Raw genomic sequence first — 16,659 nt, forward strand, 5'->3', positions numbered from 1 at the left:
AATCTAATACCTAAGGCTCTGATACCACTGCAAGTAATTGATCTACCATACGCAACGGAAAACAAAAATTTAATCGGTAAATCAATTACCTTTCTTTGCCTAGATCCAAGTATAGATTATACCGTTTACATGTTTATAAACAAAATCTATATAAAGTAAATCCATTCAAGGATTAGAATACTTACGTACGTTTGGAGGCTCCTTTGAATATCTCTGATTTCGGACAGGAATACTGTTCACGGTTCTTGTTTACCGTTTACTGTTGAGGATACTGTTTACGGTTCCTGTTTACCATCTACTATTCACGGTACTATTTATGGTTACTGTTCATGGTTACTTTTTCACCGTCTGCTGTTCATGGCTACTGCTCACGGTCACTGTTCACCGTCTACTGTTCACATGATTTTTTGCCGATCGATCCAAAGTAGGATCGCACTCACGGAAGTCCACACAAAGATAATCTGAAGAACCCTTGATTATTTTGTTAAAACAATCAAGGGCTTCAAGAATCAAGAAAGAAGAACAAGAAAAGTTTTCTTCTTGAGAGAGAGAGAGATATGATGGCTAGGGTTTTTCTTGAATGAATAATTCTTTTATGTTTTAATTTTAAGTTGCACTTATATAGTGTAACAATTAAAACCCTATTCCACTTAGAAATAGCCATGGGCTCCAACCCTAGTTTACCCTTGCAACCAAACACACCCTTTATGGTATTTTAATTAATTAATTATTATTATAATTAAAATCAAATAATAGATAATAATATATTAACATTTAATTATTAATAATAATTCATTTAAATATATACAGAGATATATTTAAATATAATCTCACTAATTTAATTTTAATATTAAAATTAAATACAGGCAACAACCTCAGCAAATTTAATTGCACTATGAAATTACCAAAATACCCTTTCGTCCTAAAAGACGAAAATACCCTTCTCACAAAATTGATTATTAAATTATCTTCTAAGTGTGTGACCCGTAGGCTCCTTATCATATCAGCAGTGAGTAGTATCGCGATTAACACCAATTAATCTTCTCACTACACACAAACCAAGATCGACCCCTAGCAAGGCATCATGGCCACCTAATAGATTCAGATTCAGCGAAACCGCAGCCTGTCAATGGTATGGTTACCGTGCAATCAAATGTTTTCATCAACTGTTATCTCATCAAGACTGAGGTACAGAAATAGTGTCAACCTCAGATATCCTCGACATGTTTGTATTCAGTTACTGGACCAATGACAAGAATATTAAATTGGATTGAGCATCAACTCAATCCCACTGTGGCCACAGATTTAGTGTCATTTACATTTACTGAATTACCCAGTGAGATAACTTCTCCCGTACCCAAGAGTGATGAATCCTTTGTCGATCCACCACAGTCTCGATACACTTCTCAATGTAGCCAATCACTACTGTATTGATAGCTCTGAATAGAACTACGTTGGACTAGTGTCAAATTACACCAATTGGTGCACAAGGTGTTTCGGTGATCTCAAGTCTAAGGATCACATGCACCACCATCAACACAAGTAATACTGAATCAACCTTAGCAACGACGCCAAAAACTTGATGCGACTAAATCAACCTTAGCAAGTGCCCTAGTCGTGTTCAAGTAATAAAGTGATGAGTTTGAGTATCGTCCCACAGAGATCAAAGCAGATATTTGTAATTACCTAAAACTACCTACACGTTATTTAGGAAAACGAAATCTTAGAGTGTAAAAGTAATGGATTAAAAATAACTAAATTAAACAAATAAATAATGTGATGAACTTTGCAATATTAATGAAGTTAGAGTATAGATTTCCCCCTAATTATGCTTGACAACTACTCTTAATACCCATTTGTGCTATGAATTGGTAGAATTCTTCTAAGCCCAATTATCCTCATTCAGGCATAATATTCAACTTAATACAGATCCCTATTCGGTTACTCTGAAATTAAGAAGCATAAATTCATCAATCCCTTACGATTAATTCGCCATATTCGGTTATGAATTAGATGGACCACAAATCAATCCTAGAATCTCTATTCAATTACTTCTAGTTTTAATATGTTGTGCAATGTTATTCCCATAAAACAATTATGAATATGAATTAAAAAATAAACCCTAACTTCTCTATTCAAAACATCATCAAGGTAATTGAATCAATCCAACATTCATAAAGCATTAAACCTAAACTCTTGCACAAATTCATAAACATAAATCTGGCATTAAAAATAAAAATTGTTCAAAACATAATTAGGGTTCTATCATCCCCTAACAAAAGAGATTTACTCCATCCTAAGAACAAAGAAATAAAAAAGAAAAGAAAGAAAACATATTCATACTTGAAAATAAACAAAAATCAAACTCTTAAATATGATCTTCAGTCTTCAAGCCCCAAGAATGCGTTTTCTCCTCTCAAAAATATGCAAAATTCACCCCTTGACAACTAATCTCAATTATACTTAAATACCCAAAAGAGTCATAAGTGAAAAAAGAAAGAAAAACTGATAAAAATGCCCTAATAGTTTCCACCACAACCCTGGCCGTGGCCAAATTTAAGTCACCACAGCCTAGGCCATGGTGCTTTCTGGTCTCTTTGTTTTATCTTTGTTCCACCACCATGGCCATGGTGAACTACCAAGGCATGGCCATGGCCTTCAAGAATGTTAGGTAATCTCAACTTCTTCAAGCTTTAAGTCCCAATTTCATTCCAATACTCCAATCTACTCAATCAAGGTAGTTTGTTATTGTTAAGTTTGAGATATGAATGGTTACCTATTGATGCTATCATGGAACTAAACATATTAAAATCTGAAATATTAGAAACGAATTGCAGTAAAACTAAAATTAAGAATTCAATGAGAGAAAACGGCTAAGACTTCAAGCTCATCTATAACTTCTCTGCACCCCTCAATTTACTATGGTCAAAGAATTTATTTAAAAAATGTAACAAAAGGATTTCCTAGGTTAACCAATATTCTTTCTCAAGCAATATTAATTCTACTTCTATCTCACAACCTAGATATCTCTATATAGATTTAATGAAATAGATGAGCATTAAGCTTTATGAAATCCTCTAGCTTTCAGCACAAGTTAATCCTGCCTATGAATATTGCATGTATCAATTCATATATCTCTATATCCAATCAATCCATGGCCTATATTACTAGAGCACTCATGTTATATCTTCTCTTGGTCTCAATCACACAAAACAATTCTATCAGATATTGATCAGGTTCCTAATAGCATTAAGCTCATAATATAAGCTCACCATTGGAAAAATAATTCACTAACCATAGAGTAGAAGATTGATCACAGATCCATAATTAGACTAACCCTAGTCCTAGCCTGAGAAAATTAGTTCATGATAAAAGAAATAAGAGTAGAATCCAAGAAATAAATCATATTGAAAAAGTAAAGACAAACTCTGTGATGAATTTTGTTCTTGATTCTCCTTTTTCTTTTGTTACACAATAATCTCTCTCCAAGAATAGGCAAAATTCGGCCTCCCAAGAAGTAATCTTAATCACCCTTAAATACCCAAAAGAGTCCTAAGTGAAAAAGGAAAGAAAAACTAATAAAAACCCTAAAAGTGTCCGACATGGCCAAATGTACGTCACCACAGCCTAGGCCATGGTGCTTCCTATCCTTGTTATTTTATCCTCATTCCACCACCAAGGTCGTGCGTGAACACCAAGCATGGCCATGGCCATGGCCTTCAAAATTGTCATCTAATCTCAATTTCTTCAAGCTTTGAATCCCAATTTCATTCCAATGCTCCAATCTACCAATTAACGCGTGAAAATTACAAAAATTCTCCAAATCAATAGTTGACCCTTCACATCTCAAAATTAACAAAACTAACATCAAAACAAAGAAAAACAATGAGAAATTAACTGAAGGCTATAAAAAAAAACCAAAAACACTAAATTTATGCAATTATCAAATCCCCCAAACTTAGTCCTTTGCCTGTTTCCGAGTAAAGAAAATATCAGAAAAACAAACTCAACAATCATCAAGGATTCACAGCACTTCCAAAATCAAGGAAAGAAGGCAAACATGCTTTAAATAATTCTCCTGCATCAAAACATACAACCAACTAATTGTGCAACTCTAACTTTCCCCAACCCAGTCGTGCCCACCTAGACTTCGTACTTAACCCCCTGCTTTTTTTCTTTTTTTTTTTCATAGGCTTCTAGATTGTCGCATCACCTTTTATGCGAATGCGCACATTTGTGACGGATGCCCCCAGTTACTCAGCAATGTCACAACATAAAGTGCTTTCCATACTATAATTCAGGCTACGATTTGACGCAAAGGAAAAGTGGGGCTCATGAATACTTTTGGTTACTAAGCAGCTCGAAGCAGCGGAGTAGTTCATTCAAAATAAACAAAAAAGCATAGTTAAATATTCAAGACTGTATATATAGATTTTTTTTTTTTTTTTTTTTTTTTTTTTTTTTTTTTTTTGTAGGGAGTGAAGACAAGGCTCAGTAGTAAACACCAAAGTAAGTAATAAACCAGAATTTGCACAACCATCTTGAATTGCATACTCTTCAGCATTCCTAAAGATAGAGCATCTTTGAATCCTCTCATGACTTGATACTACCACTACTCCAAGTGATTACAAAGTTCATCACAAAAAGCAATTTTTTTTTTTCTTTGGGATATCACAAAGTTTTGTTCGGGATGTATGAAAAGCACAAGCATAATAACCACCATGCAACAAAAACAAACACAAAATAAAAACAAAAACACAAATAAAATAAACACTTCCTAAAAACAAACACACAAAACCAAAGAAATAGACCATCAATAATGCAACAAACCAAACTGCACTCCCCCAACTTAAAGAATGCAATGTCATCAATGCATGAAAAACAAAGAGAAGAAAAAAAAAAAACTGAAAATGAGAGACAGAAACTTCCCTGAAATTTGAGAGGACAAAACAACTAGGAATTTGGCTTCAAGAATGAGCAGGCGATCATTGACACTAGGGACGCAAGTCTCTAGGTTTTTTTTTTTTTTTTTGGAAGCCACGGTTGTGTAAAATAACACGAGGTACCCCGTGGTGAAGGCTAGACTCTGCAAGCTTTTTATCCTTCAACATGGTCACGGCTGTGTAAAGTGACAAGGGGTACCCCGTGGTGAAGGCTGGACTCTACAAGCTTTTCATCCGTCAACATGGCCACAGCTATGTAAAGTGTCACAGAGTACCCTGTGTTCTATTCTGCTCAAAATTGTCTTCCTCTTCTATCACTTAAGCTTCCCCCAAACGTGTTCCTTGTTCTGACGATAACACAACAAAAATAAAACACAATCAACCAAAAATAAAATAATTGTAGAAGAGAGAAAAAAAAAATAGTTCTAATTTATAGTCGTTAGCTTGACTTTCTATGCTTACTTATTCTGGTTCATTCAGTGCCATGGAGATCTTATCTTTTTTCCATCCTCTATCTTCATAATGCTTGAGACGTTGTCCATTCACCTTGAACGTGCCTTTCTCCTCATGGGAAATCTCAATGGCGCTAGAAGGAAACACTTGGGTGACCGTGAAAGGTCCGGACCATCTAGACCTTAACTTACCTGGAAAAAGTCTGAGTCTAGAATTATAGAGCAACACCGTTTCCCCTTCGACGAACTCTCTTTTCATGATATGCTTGTCATGCCATTTTTTTGTTCTCTCTTTATAGATCTTCGCATTCTCATAAGCATGACTCCGAAATTCATCCATCTCATTCAATTGCAGCAACCTGTTTTCACCTACAGCTTACATATCAAATTAAGACATTTTGTAGCCCAATATGCACGATGCTTGGTAGCGTGCCGAATGCTCCAAATTAATAACCTTACTAACCTAACTACTAAATTGCATATAGGGTGAGCAAGGGTCGATCCCACAGGGAATGATTCGATTAAATCCTATATTCTGACCAATAACCACAACGAAAACAACAGAAAAATAAAATAAAATAAAATAAAATCCTAAACAATAAACATGACAACAGAATAATGAAAGGGGTTGTAGACAATGCAATCTAAAGTGAAACAAATAAATCTCCAATGGTAGAAAATATCAAATTAAAAACAACCAGTTCTCGGTTGAAGATCCACCTAAACATGCATAGACATGAACTAACCGTAACATTATTCTATCTCGTTATTATGGAATTATTGACCCTAGGAAACAACAAGCTCTGTTACCTGAATTTTCCCTTAATTGTCACCACTGAAATAAGCTCTTCAATTAGATCCTAACCCTTGAACAACCTAGAATATAACTCTCTAAGTTTAATTCAATGGCAGCCTTAAGAATTAGAAAAATAGATCAATCCAAGCAACAATCATGCAAGATCGGATTATTAAACTTAGGTTATGTTATTCAAGGTGACAGACTAAAAACTTGTCTGTAATCATCTATCATCATGTGTTACTCATTGAATAGAAAGAGGACAATTACGTCCTAATTCTAACAGATAAAATTCTGATTAAACAATTTAGCAGGCCATTACTAAATCACCCAAACAAAAATCATAAACAATTAAAACAGAATAACATAAACAATTCCAATAAGAACGAGATTAAGAACAATGTTACTGAAGTTAAGTTACACCAATGACATGACTTCAGGCTTCAAAATCCCCTTGAACTGAAGAAGAAAGATCAGCCACCCATATTGACGTAGAAAGTAAAAACAAAACAAAACAAAAACCTCCACTGTCGTTCTTTCTCCCCCGTTTAACGTAACAACTCATAAATAAATAATGTGTTTTTTTCCTCAATTCTAACCCAGGTAAAATTGAAATTACTTTCCTAGACCTTTCCTAAATGATAGACTTCCAAAACTGTCAATTCCTTATCAGATATGGAAAACAGAATTCGTAATCCGGCTTGCACCAAGATTCTCAAAATGTAAAATAACTTTTTAGGGCTTGGTCACTTCATAAAAGTTGTAGTCCTGGATGTGTAGATGAATTTGGGCTTTAGAATCACCTGCTTTCGATATCTGAAGCTCCAGTTAGGCCCATTTGAAGACTCAATACTCAACCAGGAAATCCTTCCGCAAATAGGATTCCAGGTCCAGTTTTGCAACAACTAATGAGGGACCAAACAAACTCGGATTCTTACCCATAATACCTTCCTGGAAGGCTTGATTCGTCTACTTTACTTTTTCTGAAGAACACTTTCGTAATCGAGAAATTTGACTCCATGAAAAACCTGAAAAATGCAGCACTGGTCAGAATAACAAAAATTCTGGAATTTCCTAATCTTTTCTCAATTATTTCATAAAGTCTATCCAAATATGCCAAACTTACAAAATAAACTCTAATCAACTCAACTAGGCATAAAACATAACAAAAAACATAATATGGAAGGAATAAAAAAATATATAAATTACACTCCTGTCAATGCTCAAGTTCACTAGGGAGATGGCATGCTTTCCCAAAAACTAGTTTATATGGGGACATACCAATGGGGGTTTTAAAAGCTATTCTATATGCCCATAATGCATCATCCAACCGCAAAGACCAATCTTTTCGAGAGGTAACCGTCTTTCCTAAAATTCGTTTCAGTTCCCTATTAGATACCTCTACTTGGCCACTAGTTTGTGGGTGATAAGGAGTGGCAACCTTATGTGTGATCCCATATTTTTTCAAAAGATTATCAAATTGTTTATTGCAAAAATGTGTCCCACCATAACTAATAATTGCCCTAGGGGTGCCAATTCTAGTAAAAATATGTTTCGTAAAAAATTTAACAACCACCCCAGCATCATTTGTTCTAAATGCCTCAGCTTCCACCCACTTAGAAACATAGTCGACTGCCACAAGGATGTATTTATTAGAAAATGAATTAGAAAAAGGTACCATAAAGTCTATCCCCCAAACATCAAATAATTCACATTCAATAATATTGTTCAAGGGCATCTTATGTTTCCTAGCTATATTCCCTGTTCTTGGGCACCTATCACAAGACGCTACATAAGCATAAGCATCTTTAAACAACGTAGGCCAGTAAAAACCTGCTTGTAGTACCTTTGCAACTGTCTTGGTTGGCCCAAAGTGGCCACCTACCTCTCTGTCATGGCAATGATGTAAAATGGATGTCATCTCCTTCTCAGGCACGCATCGTCGAATACTCTAATCTGCACAAACTTTGAACAAATATGGTTCTTCCCACAAATAATGTTTAGCATCAGACAAAAATTTCTTTCATTGGTGAAAAGTAAGATTTAGAGGAAGAACACCTATGACAATATGATTTGCATAATGTGCATACCATGGAATATATGCATTTAAAATGGCAAATAATTGTTCATCAGGAAACTCCTCTCTTATTGGTATTTCATCTCCTTTTTCAGGATTTGTGTCATCTATCCTAGACAGATGGTTAGCAACCACATTCTCTACACCCTTCTTATCCCTAATTTCTAGGTCAAATTCTTATAACAACAAAATCCATCTAATTAACCTAGGTTTGGCATCTTTCTTAGCAAGTAAATATCTCAAGGCTGAATGGTCAGTGTAGACAATTATTTTACTCAAAACAAGGTATGAATGAAATTTGTCAAATGCAAATACTACCGCTAGGAGTTCCTTTTCAGTGGTTGCATAATTCTGTTGAGTCACATTTAAGGTCTGACTAGCATAGTATATAGTTTGGAATACCTTATTTTTTCTCTGACCGAGGATAGCACCAATAGTTACATCACTAGCATCACACATCAGTTCAAATGGCAAACTCCAATTGGGTGCCACCATAATTGGTGTTGTGACAAGCTTCTCATTCAGAGTGAGGAAGGCCTGCAAACATTCAGCATTAAAATCAAAAGGAGTATCTTTAATTAATAAATTAGACAAAGGCTTTGAAATTTTAGAAAAATCTTTAATAAATCGTCTGTAAAATCTTGCGTGTCCAGGAAAACTTCTCACAACCTTCACTGATATAAGTGGGGATAATTTTTCAATCACTTCCACCTTTGCTCTATCCATTTCAATCCCCTTTTGGGAGATTTTATAACCCAAAACTATTCCTTCTTGCACCATAAAATGACACTTCTCCCAATTTAAAACTAGGTTAGTGTCTTCACATCTTCGCAAAACTAAAGCCAAATTATTCAAACATGCATCAAAAGAGGAACCAAAAGCTGAAAAATCATCCATAAAAATTTCCAAAAATTCCTCTACCATATCATGAAAAATGGACATCATGCATCTTTAAAAAGTGGTAGGTGCTTTTCATAAACCAAAAGGCATCCTCCTATATGCAAATGTCCGATAAGGACAAGTGAGAGTGGTTTTCTCCTGATCCTCTAGAGCTATAGCTATTTGGTTATACCAGAATACCCATCAAGAAAACAATAAAACTCATGCGCAGCAAGTCTCTCTAACATCTTATCAATAAAGGGTAAAGGGAAGTGGTCTTTCCTAGTGGCATCATTTAATTTCTATAATCTATGCACACTGTCCAACCTGTGATTGTCCTAGTAGGTATCAATTCATTATTTTTATTTTTCACCACAGTCATACCTCATTTGTTCGGTACTACTTGAATAGGACTTACCCGTGAACTATCTGAGATAGTATAGATAATACCTGTGTCGAGTAGTTTAATCACCTCTTTCTTTACCACTTCTTGCATGCTTGGGTTGAGTCTCCTCTGAGGTAGAACTGTTGGCTTGTAGCTGTCTTCCATGAGAATTTTGTGCATGCAAATCGAAGGACTTATTCCCTTTATGTCAGTTATTGTCCAGCCAAATGCTCATTTATGCTCCTTCAACACCATTAATAATTTCTCTTCCATCAAACCTGTCAAAGAAGATGAAATAATAACAGGTAAAGAAGAAGACTCATCAAGAAATACATATTTTAAATGAGTAGGTAAGGGTTTCAGTTGAAGATTGGGTGACTCTTCAGTTGAGGGCTTTGTTCGAGACAATATTGGCCTTTCCAATGTTTCAAATTTTTGTCGCACGACCCTTTTATAAGGTGGATTTGCCTCCAAACTTGCTACAATCTCAATTAAGTGCTTATTCTCCCCTCCATCTTCTTTTGAATCAACCAAGCAAGCTTCCAAGGATCTTCATACATGTTATCTTGAAAATACTCACGAACCAAAGGATCAAAAGCATTGATTTTAAAACATGTGTTATCTTCTAAAGGGTGTTTCATAGTTTTAAAAACATCAAATGCTACTTTTTCATCTCCTACCCTAAGAATTAACTCACCTCTTTGCACATCAATCAATGCCTTACCTGTGGCTAAAAATGGTCGTCCTAGAATGAGAGGTATCTCATCATCTTCTTCCATATCCAACACAAGAAAATCTACAGGAAAAATAAACTTATCTACCTTGACAAGCACGTCCTCCACAATACCTCTTGGATATTTAATTGATCTGTCAGTCAGCTGTAGAGATACTGTGGTGGCCCTTGGTTTTCCAAGTCCCAATTTCTTGAAAACAGATAAAGGCATTAGATTAATGCTAGCACCCAAATCATATAAAGCTTTGGAAAATAAAAGTGAACCAATAATGCAAGGTATTGTAAAACTCCCTGGATCTTTTAATTTTGGTGGCAATTTATTTTGCAAAATTGCTGAACATTCTTCAGTGAGTTTTACTGCTTCTTGCTCTTCCAGTTTTCTCTTGTTGGAAAGGATCTCCTTTAAGAACTTTGCATAGCTAGGCATCTGAAGAAGAGCATCGACAAATGGAATATTAATGTGCAATTTCTTAAAAATATCTAAAAATTTTTCAAATTGCTAATCAACTTTCTGCTTCTTCAATGCAAGAGGGAAAGGAGGTTGAATCACTATCTTCTTAGGTTCAAACAACTTTTCAGCAATGCTGTCTGGTTGCACCTTCGGGGCTTCCTCTTTCTCTTGCTCTTTATACCCAATTTCCTTGCCACTTTTTAGTGTAATTGCCTTCACATGCTCCTTTGGATTCTTCTCTGTGTCACTAGGCAACATTCCTTGAGCTCTTCCTGATATCAAATTTGCTAGCTGCCCCATCTGAGTCTCCAAATTTCTGATCGAAGCTTTCTGATTCTGAAATCTTGTTTCACTAGAGCTTACAAACTTCGTCACTAGTTCCTTCAACTTGGGCTTTTTTACTTGAGGAAACCCCAAAGGTGGTGGTTTCACTGCACTTTGATTGCTCCATGAAAAATTCGAGTGATTCCGCCAACCGAGGTTGTAAGTACTGGAGTAGGGATTATTCTGTTGTTGCCTATGAAAATTACCAACATAATTAGCACTTTTAGTAGAATTAGCAAAAGGGCTACCTACCTAACATTCATTGCTAAGATGGTCTCCTCCACATAGATCACAACTCATGCTCTTCACTTGCATGATTGGGGCACTCATATTATCAATCTTTTTGTTCAATGCTTCCAATTGAGCAGAAATTGTTGTGATTGCATCCACTCCATATAATCCTACTGCCTTCCTTTGTGACACTTTATCAGATTGCCATTGGTAACTGTTTGAAGCCATCTCATCCAATAATTCATACGCTGCTTCTCGTGTCTTCTTCATTATAGTGCCTCCTGAAGCTGCATCAATCATAGAACGGTTAGCAGGAATTAAACCATTATAAAAAGTTTGTACCTGTAACCAAATTGGTAATCCATGATGCAGGCATTTCCTCAACAACTCTCTATAACGCTCCCAGGCTTCATATAACGACTCTCCATCTACCTACATAAAATTAGTGATATCATTATGCATCCTTGCAGTTTTAGAGGGAGGAAAATATTTAGCTAGAAAGCGTTGAGCCAATGCATCCCAAGTTGTAATAGATTCTGCAGGCAAAGAATTTAGCCAATTCTTGGCTTTATCTCTCAAAGAAAAAGGGAACAGTCTCAATCTAATTGCATCGTCTGTGACACCATTCTGGTTGAATGTATCACATATCTCCAAGAAATTTCCAATGTGAGCCTTTGGATCCTCGTGGGCTAAACCACTGAATTGGCAGGCTGACTTAATCATCTGAATAATCGTAGATTTAATTTCAAAGTTATTTGCAGCAATGGCTAGCCTCCTAATGCTAGAAGCAGTGCCACTCAATGACGGCATCGCATAATCCATTAAAGAACGTGGGGCTGCACCTTCTGCGAGATTCTCCAAAAGTGGAGGATTCACTTGATTATTATTATTATTGTCGTTTGTCATGTTCCTTGCTTGCCTTCTTCTCAATGCTCGTGTTGTTCTCTCAATTTATGGATCAAAAGGTTCAAGAATCTCTAATCTTCGTCTAGTGTGTATCATACACTGGAAAATCTGAAAACAAGAGAACTTGAAAAAAAAAATTATATATATATAAAAAAATGGAACAAGATCTAAAGTAAAGCTAAACTAATGATTTCAATATTGCCTAACTGCAATCCCTGACAATGGCGCCAAAAACTTGTTATGTCATTTGCAACAACTACTAGCAAATGCACTAGTCTTAAGTAATATAGTGTAACAAAATACAGGTTATCGTACCCAAGGGATTGCGTAAATAAGTACTGAAATATTAATTAATCTTAACTTTATCTAGATAATCAAAACTTAGAATGGTGATCTTTAAAACTAAAAATATTAAAACCTGAAATATTAGAAACGAATTGTAGTAAAACTAAAATTAAGAATTCAATGAGAAAAACGGCTAAGACTTCAGGCTCATCTATAACTTCTCTACACCCCTCAATTTACTATGGTCAATGAATTTATTTAAGTAATGTGACAACGGGATTTCCTAGGTTAACCAATATTCTTTTTCAAGCAATATTAATTCTACTTCTATCTCAAAACCTAGATATCTCTATATAGATTTAATGAAATAGACGAGCATTAAGCTTTATGAAATCCTCTAGCTTTCAGCACAAGTTAATCCTGCCTATGAATATTGCATGTATCAATTCATATATCTCTATATCCAATCAATCCATGGCCTATATTACTAGAGCACTCATGTTATATCTCCTCTCAGTCTCAATCACACAAAACAATTCTATCAGAAATTGATCAGGTTCCTAATAGCATTCAGTACATAATATAAGCTCATCATTAGAAAAATAATTCACTAACCATAGAGTAGAAGATTGATCACAGATCCATAAATAGACTAACCCTAGTCCTAGCCTAAGAAAATTAGTTCATAATAAAATAAATAAGAGTAGAATCCAAGAAATAAATCATATTGAAAAAGTAAAGACAAGCTCTGTGATGAATTTTGTTCTTGATTCTGCTTTTTCTTTTGTTACACAATAATCTCTCTCCAAGAATAGGCAAAATTCGGCCTCCCAAGAAGTAATCTTAATCACCCTTAAATACCCAAAAGAGTCCTAAGTGAAAAAGGAAAGAAAAACTAATAAAAACCCAAAAAGTGTCTGACATGGCCAAATGTATGTCACCACAGCCTAGGCCATGGTGCTTCCTGTCCTCGTTATTTTATCCTCATTCCACCACCATGGTCGTGGTGAACCACCAAGGCAATGCCATGGCCTTCAAACTTGTCATCTAATCTCAATTTCTTCAAGCTTTAAATCCCAATTTCATTCCAATGCTCCAATCTACTCAATTAACGCCTGAAAATTACAAAAATTCTCCAAATCAATAGCTGACCATTCACATCTCAAACTTAACAAAAACTAACATCAAAACAAAGAAAACAAATGAGAAATTAACTAGAAGGCTATAAAAACAAACCTAAAAACACTAAATTTATGCAACTTATCAAAATTCATGCATGAATTTATCAAATATTGTTAAAGATATTGTTTGAGAAAGGAAAGAATTGATGTTAAAAGGTTGTATTAGACTTGACCAAGTATAAGTTTAAGTGTTTAAGAGTGCATTTTGTTATGCCAAAATTTAGAATAACACTTGGTTATGTTAGTTCAATGAAATAAACGGCCTTTAGTGCATGGTTCAAGTTGCTTGAACTTTTAGCATTAGTTTAAATGACATATTGTATTTAGTCATTGAATTATGAGTTTTGAAACTTATAAATTTAGAAAAGTGATGGCAAGAATTGCATATTAAATTGTTGCAATAGTGTAGTATTGATAATAGTAAAATATGGGTGATTGTATTATAATATTACAATATGCCACAATAAATTGTCAAGCTTGTATGCTTTCAATTAGAAAGATCATTCAAAGAATGGCTTGGCCAAATGAGGATATTGTTGTTTCTTGTTTTGAGATTAGTTATAAACAATATGTAATAAGTGTTTTTATTGTATAAAAAATATAAAAGCTTTCCCAGGTATAAATTATCACAGAAACATCAAAGAAATAGAAGTTTAGTTTATCTATTAAATACATGACCATTTTAGAAATTGATTGGTATGAGTATAGTTTTCATGCCTTATTATATATTGCAAGCTATAGAATTGTGCTAGAACATCTTGAGACTATGTTGTATTGGCCAAAAGTTTAGTTAAGAATGTTAGAAAGAAATTAGAATTTAGCCAAAGTATATATGATGTGCCATATGTTAGATTGAATTTACAATGATTAATATGGCAATATAGATTAATGTATAGAATGTAGCCAAAAGAAAACAAGAAAGAAGGGCATCTATAACAATGTTGATGGTCATGTTAAGAGAATGAAAATTCATGGCATTAAAAGTTGTATTTAGAAAGTTGTACAAGGCATGTTTGTTACATTAGAAAATATTAGAGTAGAATTTGTGAGAGATAATGTAATTGTGTACGTGTACATTTTACATAGCATGATAGAATTGAAGAATTGCATAATTACGTAGAAATTATTGAATCGCGTACGTACACACGATGCATAGATTTTGGAAATAAAGAATAAAATAGAAAATGTATAATTTAATCGTGTTACTAGAATAGAACTTTGGGCTTTCTAGAAAAGTATAGAAATAAAAGCCTTATAATTAATAGAATACATGCCAGAGTCAGACACGTATTTTGGGATCATGCATAGATAGCATATAAATGCATGACATAGCATAGCATATATTTTAGAAATTTTTAAAATTATCAGAAAATGTCTAGCTAGTTATTTTGCAGATTTACAGAACATGTTTTCAGAGGGCTGTTGCGATGGGGAACCTGTGAGCATTCACTGCGTTAGCTAGTCGCGATAGAGATGTAGAAATTTCCCACATGCACACCGCCATTAGTGAGCGGCCTCAGAATAGAAAATAGAATTGTGCAGTCCGCCAAAAGTGCATGTGAATGAGGACTGTACCCAGAAAGAATTTCAGAATACGCTCACATGGCCAGGGTTCCAAATCCATGTCTCAACCTAGTCCGATAGGCAAATCAAAATAAAATACAGAAAGAATTTCAGGAAAGGAAAGAAAAATAGAATAAGAAATAGAAAAGATAAAGAATTTCATAAAGAAGTGAAATAATTTCAGAAAGAATTAGAAAAGAATTTTCAGAAAGAATACAAACATGATCATTTGCATATGCATCATACATTTTATGTGCATTGCATCTCATGCATTTAAGCATAGATTAAACAATTTATTTTATTATTGCGTGTCTAACTAGCCAAGAAAAGAAAATAGAAGCCGATGAGAATAGAGAAGAAAAGAAAATAGAAGCCCATGAGAATAGAGAAAAAAACAAAATAGAAGTCCATGAGAATAGAGAAGAAAAGAAAATAGAAGCCCATGAGAATGGAGAAGAAAAGAAAACAGAAGCCGATGAAAATAGAGAAGAAAAGAAAATAGAAGCCCATGAGAATAGAGAAGAAAAGAACATAGAAGCCTACGAGAATAGAAAAGAAATTAGAGATATACAAGAAAAGAACAAAAATTAGATACATGCTAGAAAATAACAGAAATTAGAAACATGAAAAATAGCAAGGAAACTTAGTGATTTGTTGAGTAGAGAAAGAAACAGAAAGTTATAATCTAGTAGAGAAGAGAAATAAAATGATAAAGAATAGCACAACATTAGAAGGATTTAGAAAGATTTGAGAAAAATAGAAGACTACTAAGTAGTACACCTAAGAATAAAGAAAGCAAGCAAGCAGAAATTTAGAAGCAGTACAGCGAAAACGGAGACAGCAGAGTAAGAGCATAGTTAGATTTGGTTTACTTACTAAGCATTTATAGCTCACCCCATTGCTTTCTTTATTTTGCAGGTATTAGATTGTAGTGGTCGGGAGACGTCAAGCTGGCAAGAGGACTGCACACACTGTCTCAATGAAGGAATTAATGTGGATTTATATATGTGAGAAATAGTCATTGTGTAATAGTATGCTATAACTAGATTAAGGATAAAAATATTAGATGAACATCCTTTTTTAAGCTAGCAATTCTTTGGATTCTCTCTATAAGATACTCAGTGAATACTTGCCTAGTGAGATATTACACCACTTAATAAACGGTTTGAATATTTGGAAACTAGACAAAAAAGGCTTTAATTTGGTATATTATACGCTGAATTTGGATAGTTGTAGACTTATTGTTGAACCATTCATTATATCATCACACATATTTTGGCTTCTCTAGTTTCTCGGCTTCCACTGAACAATAGGTATAAATTTGCTATGACTTGCTCAATAAAAATCCAATTGAGTAGTGGTTTGAATATTTGGAAACTAAACAGATAAGGCTTTAATTTGATATATTAAACAATGAATTTAGATAATTGTAGACCCCCTGCGAAACCATTCA

General features: G+C 34.4%; 1 non-coding gene across 1 annotated transcript; it reads left to right on the forward strand.

The window, feature by feature from the left end:
* Positions 1–11,629: 11,629 nt before the first annotated feature.
* Positions 11,630–11,736, forward strand: LOC116115106. The gene has a single exon (XR_004125622.1). It is a non-coding gene; the product is annotated as a small nucleolar RNA R71 (small nucleolar RNA).
* Positions 11,737–16,659: the final 4,923 nt, after the last annotated feature.

This window comes from Pistacia vera, unplaced genomic scaffold (genome assembly GCF_008641045.1).
Source record: "Pistacia vera cultivar Batoury unplaced genomic scaffold, PisVer_v2 Contig730, whole genome shotgun sequence".
In the NCBI taxonomy this organism is placed as follows: domain Eukaryota; kingdom Viridiplantae; phylum Streptophyta; class Magnoliopsida; order Sapindales; family Anacardiaceae; genus Pistacia; species Pistacia vera.